General features: G+C 29.9%; 1 protein-coding gene across 1 annotated transcript in view; it reads left to right on the top strand.

The window, feature by feature from the left end:
* The first annotated feature begins 4,375 nt into the window (after positions 1–4,375).
* The window catches only part of LOC106682931 (Krueppel-like factor 3), a 310,001-nt gene continuing 296,990 nt past the window's right edge, over positions 4,376–17,386 (top strand). The window contains exon 1 of the mRNA XM_067050796.1: positions 4,376–4,403. The gene's annotated coding sequence lies outside the window, so the exon portion shown is untranslated. The remainder of the gene's footprint in view (positions 4,404–17,386) is intronic.

The following is a 17,386-nucleotide window of genomic DNA, read 5'->3' as shown; positions in this document are numbered from 1 at the left end:
AATCCAACATTTTATACGAACAACTAGAAATTAACATTTTGTGAGTTTATTTTGTCAAATATCATAAAAACTACTACTTCTACAAAGATAAACATCTCTACGTCCATTAGTTTCTGAAATAAAGGTTTTCATAAATCAAACCTATTGCCTGAACAACTATAAATCAATTTATTTCAGCAAATATCATGAAAACTACTATTCCTATGAAGGTAAAGGTCATTAACTACGTTATAGTTCATTAAACTAGCTTTAATTTAATTGTAATAGGCATCTGTACGTCACATAGTTCCTGAGATATAGATTTCTCAAAATAAATTAAATAACTACTGATATTTCAGTACTTTTTATGAAATGTTGCTTTTTAAGAGGCTATATCTCGAGAACTATTGGACGTAAATAGCTCTATTAGGTCTAATATTTCAGAAAATTTACTCTTTTTCAAATAATGCTCTTTTAGATTTTCTGGTTTTGTTGTTAGTTTTTAAGATATAGAGCTCCGAATGAAAAATTTATGTTTTTTAAGATTTTTAAACTGCCGCCATTTTTATTTCCCCTACTTATACTTGGCAGACTCATCAGTTCTGACTAGTAATTATACATAGTTTTTATTAAAGTAATCAAAAATTTCGGTGAGATAACCGCCTTTTTTTCTTCTCGGCTCTTGTACTATGTGTTTTGATTCCTGTTTATGGACTAGTTTTCTCATTTCAGCAACTCTTCATTGCATACATGTTGTTTAAATTACATATTTTTCCAGCTTTAATAATTACTAACCAATCTTCTCATGACTGAACAGTGTCGGGTAATATGGACAGTTTATTTCAAACTCGCACCGGTGCCTTATATGTCTTCAAAGCCGTACATATACTTTTCTAATTATTTTAAAATTGCACCCGGCTACCCGTGCATGCATTTACTCGGCACCGTGGCTGAGATATCCTATAGGTAATGGTATGTTAGACCACTTCCCATTCTGGAGTAGGATTCTTAAGATCAACTTTTCCCTGGAGAACCTGATATTATACTGCTTCTTATGATACAGATTCCTACTAATTTAAAAAAAAAAAACAACTTCAGTCATCTTTTTTCGTATAATTTACCTCAGTAAGGAAGGAGTTTGTATGGTAAATTCTTTTTCAAATAAAGTTGATAACCACTCCATCAGTTTTTCTTATTTTTCGTTGTCAGTTTGCTTGTAAGAAAGCAAGCGTAACATACATTAACATAATTACTGGAATCAAGAGCCAGAGGGTTTAAGAATCTGGTTTTTATTATGAAATTGATGTTTTGAAATAAAACAGCATAAAGTAATAAGTTTACTTGTTTTTTGAAGAACCGTCTTGTTATCAATTGTTTTATTGCATTTTCCTAGAAATAAATAGATGATCTACATTTTTGTGTTTAAGAGTAAAATAGTAGTAGGGATTTAAAATAATAATATACATATAAAACCAAGAGTAAATTATTATATATAAATGTTTTGAAATATGTTTATGTTTATAAACCTCTACTTACAAAATAATTGCTGCACTAGCAAGGATTACTGTTGGTGAATATTTTGCTCTTTATGATTTGAAAGTATACTTATTCCTATGAATAAAGATTGGAAAAAGGCTAGGCTGTCCTTTTTAATTATAAGAGAATTAAATTATCTAAGTAAAAAGAAAAAAAAAACCAATCTTATAAATTAATTTTTAATTATTCCATTTTTAAGGTTCATTATTTATATTTTTTTAGGTACCGTCAGTAATTGAAGTAAAGTGAACATTTTCTCACATTAGGTAAAGAGATTAGATATTCAAATATTTCATAACAATAATTAATAAACTGCACCAATAAGTAATATTATTTTAATTTATGAACTTTTTAAAATTATTTTACTTAAAATATCTCTGGGAAATAGGTTATATCATGTTATGATTTAATTTCAATCTACCGAAAAAAAATGAGTTAAGAAATATCCTTCTGAATTAAAATTAAACTCAATAAATAATGTTCACATAGAAAATATAATAAAATATTTTTTGCGAATTTTTAAAAATAACACTGCTCTAAAAAATAATTTTTTTGATATATGATTTGGTAATTGGACCTGATTTTACTCTTTTAAGATGTGCTGTAAGCGATAACGAATCCCGTTTTCTTCCATGACATACAGGTTGTCCGCAATTTCATGATACTCACATACCTCGTTTTTAAGTCCACAAATCAAAACAGTTTTTTTCAGCACCCACGATACTAAACAGATTAATTTCAAATGGTACAAATTGGATTATAATAGGTCAACTTGAATCTGATATATGCGGCAATATGTTTATAATTATTTAAATGAATTACAGTAACTTTTTATTGCCTCAAAATTTAGAAACATATGCATTATTGATATCATCAGACAGAGGGAAAACTCTTTTTTAGAACTTTTTTTGATTCCACATCTTTTGAATTTAAACAGAGTACACACAAGTAAGGAATGCTTCAAGTTAATTCGTACCAGGAAATGCATGAACAAATTCACTCTCAAGAAATTTTAATTATTTCTTTTTGTAGACCTTATTTATTGAAAAACTAGAAAAGGCGATTTAACTAATAAAAAAAAATGAAGCGTAAAGTAAAAATATGGAAAGATTTTAAAATTTAAAAAAAATGATTTTACATATAAACAAACACTATCTTCGGCTTTAAATAAAAAAGAAACTCTTACACACAAATCTACACCATAAACAGAAATTGAATTTTTCTCAGTATCCGGAGAGTGTGAATTTACTTGCACTGTGAATTTTTTTTTAGATTAATTTGAAACATTTAATACTGACGTATATTTTTTTTTAAATTGAAAAGTTTTGTTACTGTTGTGAAACCGAGTTTTATAGCATTCAAGTGATAGCAAAAACTCAGATTAATTAATACCACACTAAAAATGCAATTAATGGTTCTCTCTTTTAGATAAATTACAACTTTTAAATTAATTTTCTGAAAAGGAAAAATCTTTAATTGTAATTTTCTTAAGGCTAGTGAAAATGAACACCAGTGTAGTGTAAGCCATGTATATATAAACAATTATAAATATATCTTCTTATATCTCTAATTCAAATCGATCTAGTAGAATCCAATGTTTGGCATTTGATTTATTTTAACGTCCTTTTGATGTCATAAAATTTGAAGGTAAAGGGTTGAGTTCCCAGGGCGCTATGAAATATGTTTTTGGCTGCAAAACTAGCATTAAGTATTGTGGATTTACGAAAAAACTTATTGAACCATGTAATAAAACGGTATTCATTCAAAATTGTTTCCAAAAACATTTTATTTTTTGTTTTTTATCTCTTTAAGCCTTGTAGATGTTTGGCCACAGGAAACAGTCTACTCCGCGCCTGTCAGTCTTGGGGTACAGCTGTCCAGTTTGCTGCATGCAGTTCTTTCGCATCTTTGTCGATTCTGTCTATCCATCTGGTTTTTTTTGGCCTCCCACTTGGTCTTTTTTCCAACTATACTAGCATTCATTGTTGTGTCGAGGCGTCCTGATGGATTGCTTTGAGCCACATGCCTCTCCCATCTCAAGCTCTTTGCCTTCATATTATGAGATATTGACTGATCAGTCACTGCATGCAATCCACTGTTAGTTCTTCTCCTCCAGGTGTTAAAGCTCTAATCCCAAATTGCTCCTGTAATACAAAAAACATATAAGTAACTCCAAAACTGTCGAATTAAAGTTTTTGTTGTCTACCTATTTAATTAATCATTGATCTGAATATAATAATAGTGAAATACTACCGTAAAAATGTCATCATATTGAATCTCGTTTAGAAGAGAGACAAGATATATATCACACTATCAAAATTTCGGTTGTTATGAGATAAAGAATAGAATTCATAATCTTTTTTCAACATCAATAAACTAGATAAAGGTTATTCACTCTTATAAGAAATAAAAACAAAATATACAACTGCGAATGTGATGATAGGAGATTATAGTTTCAAGTGGGATTCAATAACCTATCTCTTATTTTTGTCCCAAAAGCATTAAAAAATTATTAATATTTTTAACAATTAATAATAACACATGTATTTATATTATTTTGAGTTTTAAGAACAAATCGTGTTCGTTTTCAAAATAAATGATTTCTAATTTTTTTAAACTTATTATTATTATTTTTTTTTTATGACAAGTTATAGGTCTTGACCAACATGTGTTATTTATCTAATTAACATCCTGTTAAAATTTGTTATTATTTAATCTATTAAACCTGGAAAATTACTTGCTTCTCCTTTAGTAGTAGAATATTTATAATATTGATTTAATTTTTGGAAAATATTTCATTACTGTTATTCTCTTGTTATATACTTTAAATTTTAATTCACTTTATTGTTTATTTTCAGGTACGTTATCATGAGCCTTACAGTGGTGATGTAAGTAATATATTTTACTTTAAGCTAATTAGCTATTTAAAAAAGATATGGTTTCGTTAAAAATGTCGAAAAAAAATTGGAATTAGCAAAAGTTGCCTTGATCAAGAAGCTATATACTCTAGTGAGCTCACATTTTTTATTTTATTTATATATTTTTTTAACAACTTCTGCGATCTTGGCTAAATGTGTTTTGGTCAAGTTCCGAGGGAAGGTTGCATGCTGAAAGTGGTTCTGATTTAATTAATTCCATTTTTAACTGCTCCAGATCTGTCTGCTTTATCGAACATTACGGAGGGATAAAGATTACACTTGAAGTTGATCTTATTAAATTTTAAATAATTCTTGGTAATAAAAATAGGTTAGGGTCGTTTACTTTCTCCTAATTTACCCTTAATTATCAAATATTTAATATTTATTTATTATAAACGTTTCTTCGTTTGATTTTATTGCGTATTATTAAATTATGTCATGTAAATCAGAAATATTTATAGATATTAAAAAAATTTAATTAAATCTGTATTGCCACAACCCATCAACAGTCAGGGGTGTATTAAGGAAGTATTGATACTAGACCAACGGTTGTGCAAAAAAGTTGATTTAGTCAGAATTATAGGACCCTCGTAGCCACAGAGCTGACTTACGGCTGCAGTGAAACAGGAAATAATTATCTGCCACAGCCAGATTCTTACCCGGGTCCTCAGAGTTTGTAGCACAGTGCCTTACCACTGAGCTATCCGCCTCCCATATTAATAGATATATATCAAATAAATAATTAAGTAATAAAACAAAACATAACTAAGCATAAATACATTCATACCAACTTACAATAAGAACTCCGATGTATCTTTCGAAGCTGGTTGCTAAATAAAAGGCAATTTGCTAAATGATAGCATTTCTTTTTAAAACTTTACCGGATGATTTATATAAACATGGTTTGTAGGTAGACGCCTTTTTTCTTTATTTATAAAAGTATTTGATATTTCCAACTATTTTTTCAAATCATCTGGGGTCCTGTTTCACAATAAAGTTCAAATAATATTAATAGTCCTGTATTTTTTATTTGTTACAATGTCGTTAACTTTTACAATTCTGTCTTGTACTTTTTAACTATTATAATATCACTAAAAGTAGTCCAATTGTAATTTGAGGCGTTTTTCTTGTAGTTATGAACTAACACTCTTATTAGTTTTATTACTGTTACTATTATTATAATATAGTAACGTATATAAACTTCACTATGATGAGAAAAATTTTTTTTAAATAGATTAGATGGTTAGGGAAAGGTGGTTGTTTATAGATACCTTAATCTTCATTCGTCCGAAAATCAATAGTAAGGAGTGTATTGAAGTACAAAAAAAAAAAACAGATTCTTAACTAAATACTATCCGTCGAATTCAATGAATTTGGCAAGGACGGGAAAAAAAGGCGAGAAACAGCTGAAGCCACGTGATCTCAAATATGACTTATAAATCTTAAATAAAATATATTCGTTAAAAATTGCCTAGCGAATATTTCTAGCAATTTTAAATTTAAAAATCAATGAAAACTAAATTTTTCTAATTTATTAAAATTTGTAAAATTGATAGATCATGTTCGTCTTAGATTGTTTGTTCGTCGTATATTGTTATTTTCTAACACGCTCGAAAACGTTGTTTTAGAGGTACTGCCAGTATTTCTTTTGCGGTAAAATTAAATTTCAGGTGAAAACGTTATTTGATAAGAACATGTGTTGGAATCCGTTTACTTAGGCAAACAAATTAAAAGAAGAAATTTAAATATTCACCTTGTATCTAACTCAATAGAATGTTAATGAATGCAGAAATTAATTACCCCGTATTTTTTTTTATTGTGTATACAGATGGTAAATAAATTGTTTAATGAGATGTGGAACCACCTACTGCTTTTGCGTCCGCCTGCTTTCAGTCTTGGTTGTGGAAACTGTACCAAGTGCAATTAATTTTATTCGGATAGAGAATAAAAATTCTGATCGAACTTTCGTTTCTTTAGTTTGGATAGTATAGATAGTAGATCTTTAGAGGAAGTTCTACTTCCTTGTTATGTAATTATAGTTGCAAAATCGATAATGATAGGGGTATTTTTGAAAATTTGGTTACATAACCAAATTAAAATTTGAAATTAGTATTACTGTTTTTGTTTCGAAACAATGTGAGAAGACGTGGAAAATCAATTTAAAAAAAAAATCTTTTTTTTTAATGTTGTGTATAGATGGTCCTCTAAAGTTTTCTTTTTTGTAAAATTATTTAAAACCAGATTAAAAAAACCTGAATTAACTATCCTGTTTTGTTAAAAAATGTCGATTTTTTTATCTTTGCCTGATTGACCAAGTCATGTGTTCCTTCATTGAAAATCTATGATTTCCTAAAATATTGTGATAAATCTGCATCAAGGCCATATTTAAATTCAGGATTTCTTTTTATATAAAACCTGTATTATTTAATATGAAAGAAACGTTTTTATAATAAAATCAATGTTTTCCTAAACTTTAATTAATTGTTTAGCCCCCAATTTATTTAATACTTAGAAATATGATTTAAAATGATTTGAGGTAACAATTAAAAACACATTTAGTCCAGCACAAAACATCTGGTCTTAATCGCCTTTATGTTATAACCATTGCTAATAATTCTTTACCAAGTACAGAACACAAGACCTGCTGGTTTTAGCGGTGCAAGGAATGAAGTAATTAATTTAAATAAAACATATTTATAAAAAAAAAAAATGCCGTTTACAACATTTTAAATCTGGCCTCTAATTATACATTTACTGGATTTTTTCAAGTTTTCAGAACGCCCGCCAATACTCGTTTTTTTAAAAGGTAATTTTCTAGTAGGAATATAATTTAGAATTAAGGAATGGTCTAATTAATTTTATTTTATCTAGATTCATTTAGAGTATATATTTTTTTATTTTTGCTCTGATATACTTGAGCAGTAATTGGACTTTGAAACCATTTGTTTCTTTCGGCCTTGCAGTCAGTCTGGTTTACCGCTAATAAGGATACTGAATTGATGGACTTGGCTAAATTGAACCCGTTTGCTGGATTGAAAACATTGCTGGAGAATGGGTAGCTGATCCATCACACCTCCGCCTTCCGCTGGCGATGGTCATCGGGAATTGAGCCATCATTGACGATCCCGGTGGCCCGTCCTATTTTCCCAAACCAGTCCCACAAATCAGCGGGAATCGTCCCACCTGTTACCCTCATTCTATCACCTTCCTATTTATTTTCTCTTTTGTTCAGGCATTCCGTTTTCTTAGGTTTCATAGACCCCATGTAATTAAACGTAATCGAAAAAAAACTTTTTTAATGGAAGCGATGGGATTTTTATCGTACAACTTATGCTTATAGTTTATATATCGCTGTAATCGTGGTACCATACTAGTTATTGTAGAGTTGTTTAAACTTTGAGAGAAATCAAACATATCTACACATCAAAATTTCGTATTCCAAAAATTAAAGGCGTCATCCATTGAGGCCTTTGTAGCTGAGGAAGTTGAGACGTCATCTTAGCAGCCAGCGGCAAGATGACTTTTCTTTTGTCGTGATTTCCATTATGAAAACTCGATTCTCTCACTCAGGTTAAAATAGGTTTCTTAACCAAAGGATTACAAATCCACGCCGTTTTGCTTTATTAGTGCTAGCATTGACATACATTTCCGTAATGATTGGGAGGCAAATTGCAAACTATAAGAGAATCCTGCATATGGCAGAACAGCTTAAATGACCCTGAAACAATGAGATATGCAATATCCTCTTTTGAACAAAGTTTTTCATCCTTACTAGCTACGAACAGATAGGAAGACAAATGAAATATTCTTGATTTTTTGAAAGGTTTTTGCCAAGTCTCTATTAAAACTAATGTATCTGTTTATTCCCACAGAACTTTTTAAAATAATATAAATGGAGTACTACCTTGCTATCCACATTTAGGCTGTAGAGCTAGGTTCAGGCTCCTTTGTGCAGAATGTAAACATTTTATATAGGTTAGGTTATGTTTAAGTTAATTTATTTTGCTTACTTAATTCTAATTTCCTTTACTTTAGTTGTTTTTATTTTATTTTTTTAGATGTGCTTATATTGTGGTATTACTATCGTTATTTATTTAATTTAAATTTATATTTATATTGTTTTATTAAATTTAAATTGCATTTATGGCATGATTGAATACGTATAGACTTTTACTCAATACACATGAGTCTGGGAGATTATTATTTTAGTAATATTTCAAAAAAAGTTTAAGAAAATAATTGTATACTATATATTGATTCATCAATTTTTTTTAAAATTGGTATTTAATTTTATAAATGGAGCCAAATCGGGATCAAAGTCAGCATTGCCTATAAAATACGCGTTCTATTTACAAATCGCATTTCATATGATTCAGACATGGTGATTTAAGAAGTCAAAATATTTCAAAACTTACTCTATTATCATATTTCAATTATTAATAGGGTAGATATAAAATAAGTCTCGTAAATAATAGCGAACACTAACAATAATGTAGCCCTGCTAACGACAGTTGGGTTATTGCCATAAAATATAGGATATGTGAATGAGTTTTTCATGTCGGTAGGAAACTAGCTCCCAGCATGGGCCAGAGAGCTAGTTGTTATTGTGAAAGAGTCTAACCTTAATGCCAAATCATAAGTGTATTGATGAATGTGGCAGTCTAACCTTAAGACCTTATTTACGTAAGTATCACTGCTGGAGTCTGATTTGGTTTGGAGCTACCCTCTTGCACAACAGTCTTCCAGGGAGCCTTGATGAAAAGATACCTCTGGAGATTTATGGGTTCCTAGTCGGTTCGGCTCCGCTAATGTATTTGGACAGTGTTCAATTTCATAATGGATTTGGGATATGTTAGTTCATCTCTTTTCAATAATCTCCCGTATAATTATCCCATGCTCTGTACCAATAGCGGTAATTTTTGAGTTGTAATTATATCAAAATAAGCTAATAAGGAATTGTGTAAAATATTGTAGTAAATGTTTCCAAGAAAGGTAAATGAAAATTGTTTGTGGGTCGTTGTGTATTGGCTTCGTAATTGAACTTTCATGTACAGTATTTCTGTATACCATTCTAACGAGATATCTAACAGAAATGAAATATTAATTAAAAAATAACTGTTAGAGAGTATAAATAATGGGAAACAGTAGACACAGGATTATAGTTTTAACTAGCTTTCTATATCTTGTTACTTATAAACAAAAATGTTTTTTTATTTGTAAAATATAATATTTATAGAAGAGAATTAGTACAATCTGCAACGAATTTAGGAAATTAAGTATTAGTGCTCAAATATTCATTCATTTGTACAGAAATTAAAGAACAAAGAAAGAAAAAAACATACAAAAAGAAAAAATCTAATTGATAACAAATTAAGAGAAAAACACACTGAATTAAAATTAATAATAATAAAGAAATACATAAATAAAAGAAAATACTTTCATGATCTGCAAAAATATTTATCAAAAATATAATAAAATAAAACTGATCAAATAAAAAATAATAATGTGTGTACTATCAAAAAAAAAAAATTAAATGTAGGTAACAATAAAATGAATACACATTTACACCTATATGCAATATTTACATTCTGCAGGGGAATCTGTGGACCCAAGCCTCGCTACCCCCGAGAGAAACACACAGCGGGACTTCAAGAGATCCCAGTGCTTCTCTTCCAGCTGCGTCACTGGTTAAACATAAAAGTTAAAATGAACTATCAATTTCAGAGTTACGAAATTATTGTGCTTCTGTACCTACTGTACTACGTGGTTGCGAAACCGATAAGGTTTTGTAATGATTGTTAGATCCGAAAAAGGATATTTTCTCCCAAGACTGCAATATTAGAATTGGGGCAGCAGGTTCAGTACAGAGATTATATTATGCGGGGTATAACCAAAACATTAATAATAAATAAACTGTTTATAAGGCTATATATTTGTTAGCTTTCTAATTCTTTACATCTGAGGGCAATGAAGATTTACTTGAAACCCAAATTATCGTTGATAATGTCTGCAAATAAAACACTGTGAGCAAATTGAAAATATTTTGAGGAGTCAAGTGGGATTTGATGCCTGAACATTTTTATTTATAATCTTCTTCAATATGAGTTGTACAATATAAAATTATCCCCAAGGTTTAAAGTTTCTTTTCATTGGGTATGAGGGAATCGAACGGTTGAATATGTAAAATGTTTTGGCTTAGTAACGAAAAAATCTTTAAAAAATGAATTAGCATTGAGCCGACTGGTGATCTTCAGAGGGATTGGGCGATCCTGTGAAGGCTGATCTTGCGGATTTGGGTCAGTACTGTGATCAATGGACAAATATGTGTAGACAGCTATAGGTTTTACTATATTTTTTCAATTTATTGAAGACGTAATGAGTGGATAAAGGTGGAATATTACAAATTCAAAGTTTTGAGAGAATAAATTAAGAAATGTATTATATGAATATTTTTAAAACAAAATCTACTGATTATCTAATGAGAAATCATATGATTAACTTTTATGGAAGTTGTTATTGTTCCAAGGTGAAAGTAAGAAAATATCATCCCCATTCACAGGAATAATTCAATTTTCGAAAATTAGATACAGTGCAGCATCATCCTTAATATATTTATACTCTCCTTTATACTTAATACTTTATTGTGGTTACTGGAAAAATTACGTTTGCTTTTCGAAACCCTTTTTTCCTGTTTTTGCATTTTTAGAAACCTCGGCATTCATTTTGTTTCTCATAAATATTTGCCAACGTATCTTTGGAATGAATGAAAACGAGTGGCCCTAATTAGAAGAATCTATCACAGTTTTATAAGATTTGTTCGTACAAATTTTCGTCAAAACCGACTGCGTCGCTCTGAAAAGCTGCTGCACCACCTGACTATATCATATTGCATTATCACCGCATTTATGTATTTGTACTAAAGTTCAGCTTGATAGGGTAATCGGAGATGTGCTAAAATTCGATAAAATATTTATTTACTTTCACTATTGTGAATCAACAATAGTGAAAGTAAATAAAACCATTTAGAAAAGAAATTTCTGAATAAGCTGTGTCTGCTAGGCCTGTTTTTTCTTTTTTTTTTTAATACATAATGAAAATTAATTTTTTGTGTTCTTGAGGAAAAGACCGTTCGACCTGCTTTTCTTATTTGGCAACCTTCTACGAAATAAAACCGACTATCGACATAAAATCAAGTATTTTCCTTAACCTGTGATCGGCTTATAAGCTTTGGAACAACATCTAGATTTGATTTTAAGAATTGTTAACATAGAGTTTTAGTCTTGAGCAAAAATTCACAAATAACTATTTACAATGTTATAATTATTAAGTGATTTTAATTAATATAAATAATAAAGTAATAAAAAACATCAAAATAATATGTTTATGAAATAGTAATAATAAACATGTACTGGAGGAATGAAAAAGACAAAAAAGTAACAAACAAAAATTTAATATTTATAGAATTAGTAAAATAAATTACTGACTTATATACTAAAAAAAATTGAGATAAAAGAAAATAAATAAGTAATAATAATAAGTTAGTCTTGGCTTCAGTCTTTCTAGATCAAGTTTGATTTTCTTCTTTGTAAGCCATACTGCTTCTTTGACTACTGGTAACAGGGAATGGAATGTTGTAAAACGTTTTTTTCTCTTAAAAACTTGTAAAATGACTGTTATATTTTTCGTTTCGTACTGGATGCTGCACCTCACCCTTCACAGCTGTATATCAGTTATTGCCAGTATTGAATATCAATACCATAATATATGAGAGATGGTTCCATATATTGTTACATATTTACAAAGCTTCATATTTTGGTTTATAAGAACATGTTTTTCTAACAAACGCCCTTACTCCAGCTATTACCTCAATCATAGCTTTTGAATATTTTTTTTAAAGTTAAAAATACCGAAGAACAAAAATTTTTATTAGATCAGAAAGTTATTATTAAATCTCTAGACTTTATTATTAGATAAAATAATTTCTTCAAATGTTCTAAGTACGCCACTGATAACATGTTATTTCGCTCAGCTCTTTAATTGAGATTACATAGAAACTTGAGAAACTGCCCGAGTCGTTTAATCAGTAAGCAAACACGTGTAACCTGTAGAAGAAAATTAATTTAAAATTCTTTTCTTTTTTCTCATACTCAAGACATTTGGAGGTTGTTATAACAGTGCTATTTTATTAATACTAAATTAAAATACGCATTAGCATAAAGAGTTCAAAAACAATCGATGAACGCAAGGAGAACAACTTTCACCTACGCTTTTCATTCTCGCTATCGATCATTTGTTAAGAGAAGTTTGGCACTCAGCGAACCAGTTTGGATACAAGCCAACCAACAATTATAATCTTGTTACTCCTCTGACCCAGCTGCGTGTCAAAGCTTTTAAGGGAGTGATCGATGATCCTAGCCAACTAATGGAGGACTACCGGGGGTGACCATCGTAAACAGCGTCTTCAAGTAGGTGTTCAATTGGAAAAATGGATATGGACGTGACACAGGGCATACCAAGGACGTCGTATGTAAAACGTTTTGTGGCGACTTTAATGCACATTGATGGTTTAAAAGGATCATTTACTCTCAACTTAGCTGGCCTAGCAGTCTAATGGCGATTGATTAATAGGTGGTCAAGCTAGACTGTTCCAACTCTCATAATTGTTAAAAAAAAAAATTACTACTCTTAAAATTCATATTTAACAATTTTTTGAGGTTGTGAAAAACCAATATCAACTTTCTTTCCCAATGAAAAAATATTTCACCTCACTTTGTTTGGTCAGTATTTCAATACTGTGCTCTATTATTATGACATAGTGGGGTATTTATATACCAATCGATTTGTTTTCAGAAGTAAAATTTCATTATATCGCAGCTTTGCATCAGTAGTGACACATCAGAGAAAAAAAAAACAGTGATTTTCTTTCTCTATTATGATCTCTCTATAAGCTGTTCTAAAGCTGTTGTGGTTGTCAAAAAGTAACTGTAATCTTTGAAATACGTCAAATACAAAATAAAATAATTGTTTGCTTGTCCGATATGGCATTATTCAAACAATGCAACGATATGAGTTTAAATGGAAACAAAATTAAAAAAAAAAAAAGAAAAAAAGTCGCACTAAAGCAAGTCAGATTTGTGTTCAGTTGCCTCAATAACCCGTAAATCGGATTTTTTATTAAATTCAAATTATATTTTATCTTGTCCAATCCTATCTAAGTATTATGTACCTATTTGCCAATTATATTTTGTTTGAACCAGTCTGAAAAAATATTGTTTGATCGGGACACTAAAAAGCTTTGTCAAATTTCAAATTAAAAAAAAAATAGTTTAACAATTCACAATATAAAAAAATATTAAAAAATCAGAAATTAAATCGATTGGTTGATTAATACCTCTCAATGTCATGATAAGAAGACAGTATTTAAATAATTTCGACCGACACTCAAGTCTTATATATATTTTTTTTCTTAGAGAAATTGTCGTTTTTCGCATCTCAAGAAACCCTAAAATATGAGCTTCCATGCTAATCAAAAAAAATTTTTTTTATTCAGAATTTGCGCAATATTAACCAAAAACTGCAATAACCTCAACGACTCCTCTAATCTACATGAAACATTAGAAGGGTTTCAAAACAGTAATAGCTGAACCTTTGTAAAGAACTTAGAACCGGGAATATAAAATAAAACGTCGAATGAGACCTTCATTTCTTAGAAACATCTAATGGACAAATGTTATGATAAAAAACTTATTTAAGAGATGTAATTATATAATTATATACGTCTGAGGTAAGAAAATTATTAAAAAAGCATGATGAATGACTTTGAAATAAACAAAATGTAACTATAATTTATGTATCAGCATTGTAACCTATTAGCATTCAAAAATGGTTCAATAAGAAAAATGAATAATTGATGTGAAGTTGGTATTGATGTAAAAGAAGATTGTTGAGATACTAAGACCTAATCTGTCGTCTTCCTCTTCCCATGAAGTCTCCTTTCCTCATCGGTAACATGAATTTGATTTCTTTCTTTGATCTTGTGAGGAAAAAATTAAACAATAAAATGAAATTCTCAAATGGCTTTGATGGTAGCTCAGCCTGAAAAACTATTATTTTTTTTTTAACATTATAATGTATTTGACTTATAGCAAAAATAATACCGTAGAATGGGTTATCTTTCTCTTCTGGTTTCCTTCTAGAAGCAGTCCCAAAGTTATCTTACTTGATAAAAAGCATCTCCAGCCAACGGAACTATCTTTAAATACTACGGTTTTTTTGTGCCCCTATCGTGGTAAATAAGCAATATATTACCTGAAATAAAAGTCATAGACCTTTCGATAGGTGGGACAAAGTCTTGCGCTGACTTACGTTTCATTCAAAGGTTAGCATAATTGGAATTAACCGTCTAACTAAGCTAGGTTATATTTATTGCGTTTTGGAACTGACTAATAAATAACGTAGTTATTTTCTAATCTACTATTTCCTTTAGCCACTTTTTCCTTCCGATAAACATGTTGGTTTTAGTAATACCCTATTATATCGCCTTTCGTGTCCATGATTGTAACCTGGATTATGAATTTCGTAACCTGGGTTAATCAGAAGTCCTAGTTATCGGCAGTAATAAGAGTCAATGCGCAGGACCAAACTCTCATTAAATATTTTGCAATGATACATTCCGAAATAATTCTATGTGTTTTATCCTCTCTATGGAGCTATTTGCCGAATTATCCGATCTCTAATTCTCTTGTTCCAAACGAAGATAAGTGATATTTCGAATGATGTAAGAAGATCGTTTACACTTTGACTGTAATTGTATCTGTGACCTTCCTAAGTGGCGTGGATGATGTGGGGAAATTTTCCTTCCATTCAAAGAGTTTCTTATAAGCTGATTGCAGAGCTGAATTTAATGAAGTGAGGGTACTGGGCACTTTAAACAAACGGGGGTCCTTCAGATTAAAGAACTAATTTTCAGAAAAGCTTTGGGATATCAATAAAAATAAATGATGGATTAGTCAATATTCTTACTTCAAAAAACTTTTTAAAAAAATATTATAACAGAGTTTTTTTTTTAAGTACATCTCTTTTTATGTATACCAGTGATAAACTACTCTATTTATCTTTAAGCAAGTGTACTTCATTCTCGTTTCAGCTTAAAGTATCTATTATAGAAGTAAGGGGACCCGGGGGATTATTGATGGTTGTTTGAATCCATACATATTTTAACTTTGCATTTATCTTAGATTGGTCTAATAATTCTATGAATTAATTATTTAATTATTTTGTAATAAGCCGTTTTTGTATATAAGTATCTTGTAAGGTGCATCGCAATACGAGGATTAGGAATGTTTCAAACTTTCTTCTATTAAATTGAAAATTTTAACAGTTGTGAAATCCGAGAGCAAAAAACCCGCTTCAAATTGTGAAAAGTTTGGTAATTAAAATTTTACTTTAAAATCTACCAAATTCAGCATGAATACTAATATCTCTGAAGGTGAGAAATTTGAATTTTATTGAGATAAAAAAATCATTAAATGTCTACATTGGGGACTAATAAATAAAACGTAAAATCCAAAATAGTTTAAAAAATAAATATTTCATAATATAGATAGGATATTTGATATTATAAAGAATCGCCGATGCCGAAATGAAATTTTTGCGAAGGATGGTTGGAAAAACAAGGAGGGACTGAGTTCCAAATGAAAGGATTCGTCAGAAGTAGCACATAGTCCCACTGAAAGCGGTCCTGGAAGCTGGAAGCTGAAGTGGTTCGGCCATGTTATCAGGAAGGACGACCACAGAGATCCTTTAAAGAGGATGGACTATGTCCCAGATGGCAGAATACCTAGAGGCCGCCCTGGGATGTCATATCTCGACTACATGAGTGACTCTGTAGGGAGAAGGGGGAGGACATCCGACAGGCTAGGAACCTAACGAGAAATAGGGAAGAGTGGAATTCCTGGCTGAATGCTCCTCTACGCTGAGAGGCACTAAAGAGGAAAGCAAAAGAATAAGAGAAAAAAAACCCGCAAAAATCTAGTTATATATTTGACCAAAAATATTACCTTGTCTATAAGTGCAATAGAAAAAAATTGATCAAAAACGATTTTTAGATAACTTAGAATTTATAATTGTCAGACTTTTTTTTACAGATTTCCGAAAAATTGGCGCTACATCTTTTTTGTATTAAATTCTTCAGTTGTTTTAATTGTTTATATTCTTTAATTTAGTAATTTAATTTTTAATTTAATATATTAATTTAGAATAGTTTCTTGTCAATCTAAAGTGCGTGTGTGCATGTCATTTCTGATTATCTCTATAATGCACAGACAGTTTCGATCAAGAATAATAATAAATTTTGTTATAGAATTTCAAAGTGATATGGAAATATTGTTGATGATCATGGAACAGCTATGTTTATTACCGAATGTAAATATAAGCATATTATATTTACATAATTGTAAACACTTTGTAGATCACCTACGCATATCAGAAGTAGTTGAGGAAGGAGAGAGAACGACGGTACAACTTTTTTATCGATAACAGTTTTTTCCTTTTTATCTGAACTAATTATAATGATGTCCTTGTTAGCTTTTAAGAAATTGTTTAAGTCTTTAAGATCTCTATTAGTTTTTATGTGTAAACTGTTTGTTCTTGTTATTTGTCATTTGGTTACTTATTATAGAACATTTTTTATTCTGAATGGTGTCAAACATATTTTCAAGGTCAATATTTATATTTGTTATTTCCTTGCCATTTTCTCTTTATTAAAGTTAAAATTTTCACCTTGATAACAAATTCATTATATGGAATGTCTAGTTTGGTTTTGTTAACTGCTCTGGTTTTAATTGTAGGTGAATTGTTTATATATTTTTATATATTTCAATACGAACAGTATCATCTGAAGGATGAAGGTTGTATTAATTGACTAAGAAGGTGCCTTTATTGGCTCATTAGGA

The sequence above is a fragment of the Halyomorpha halys genome, unplaced genomic scaffold (genome assembly GCF_000696795.3).
Source record: "Halyomorpha halys isolate HHAL.00 unplaced genomic scaffold, Hhal_1.1 Scaffold452.1, whole genome shotgun sequence".
Lineage (NCBI taxonomy): Eukaryota > Metazoa > Arthropoda > Insecta > Hemiptera > Pentatomidae > Halyomorpha > Halyomorpha halys.
Note: the sequence above shows the minus strand (reverse complement) of the source record. Positions and strands in the feature narration are given on the sequence as shown.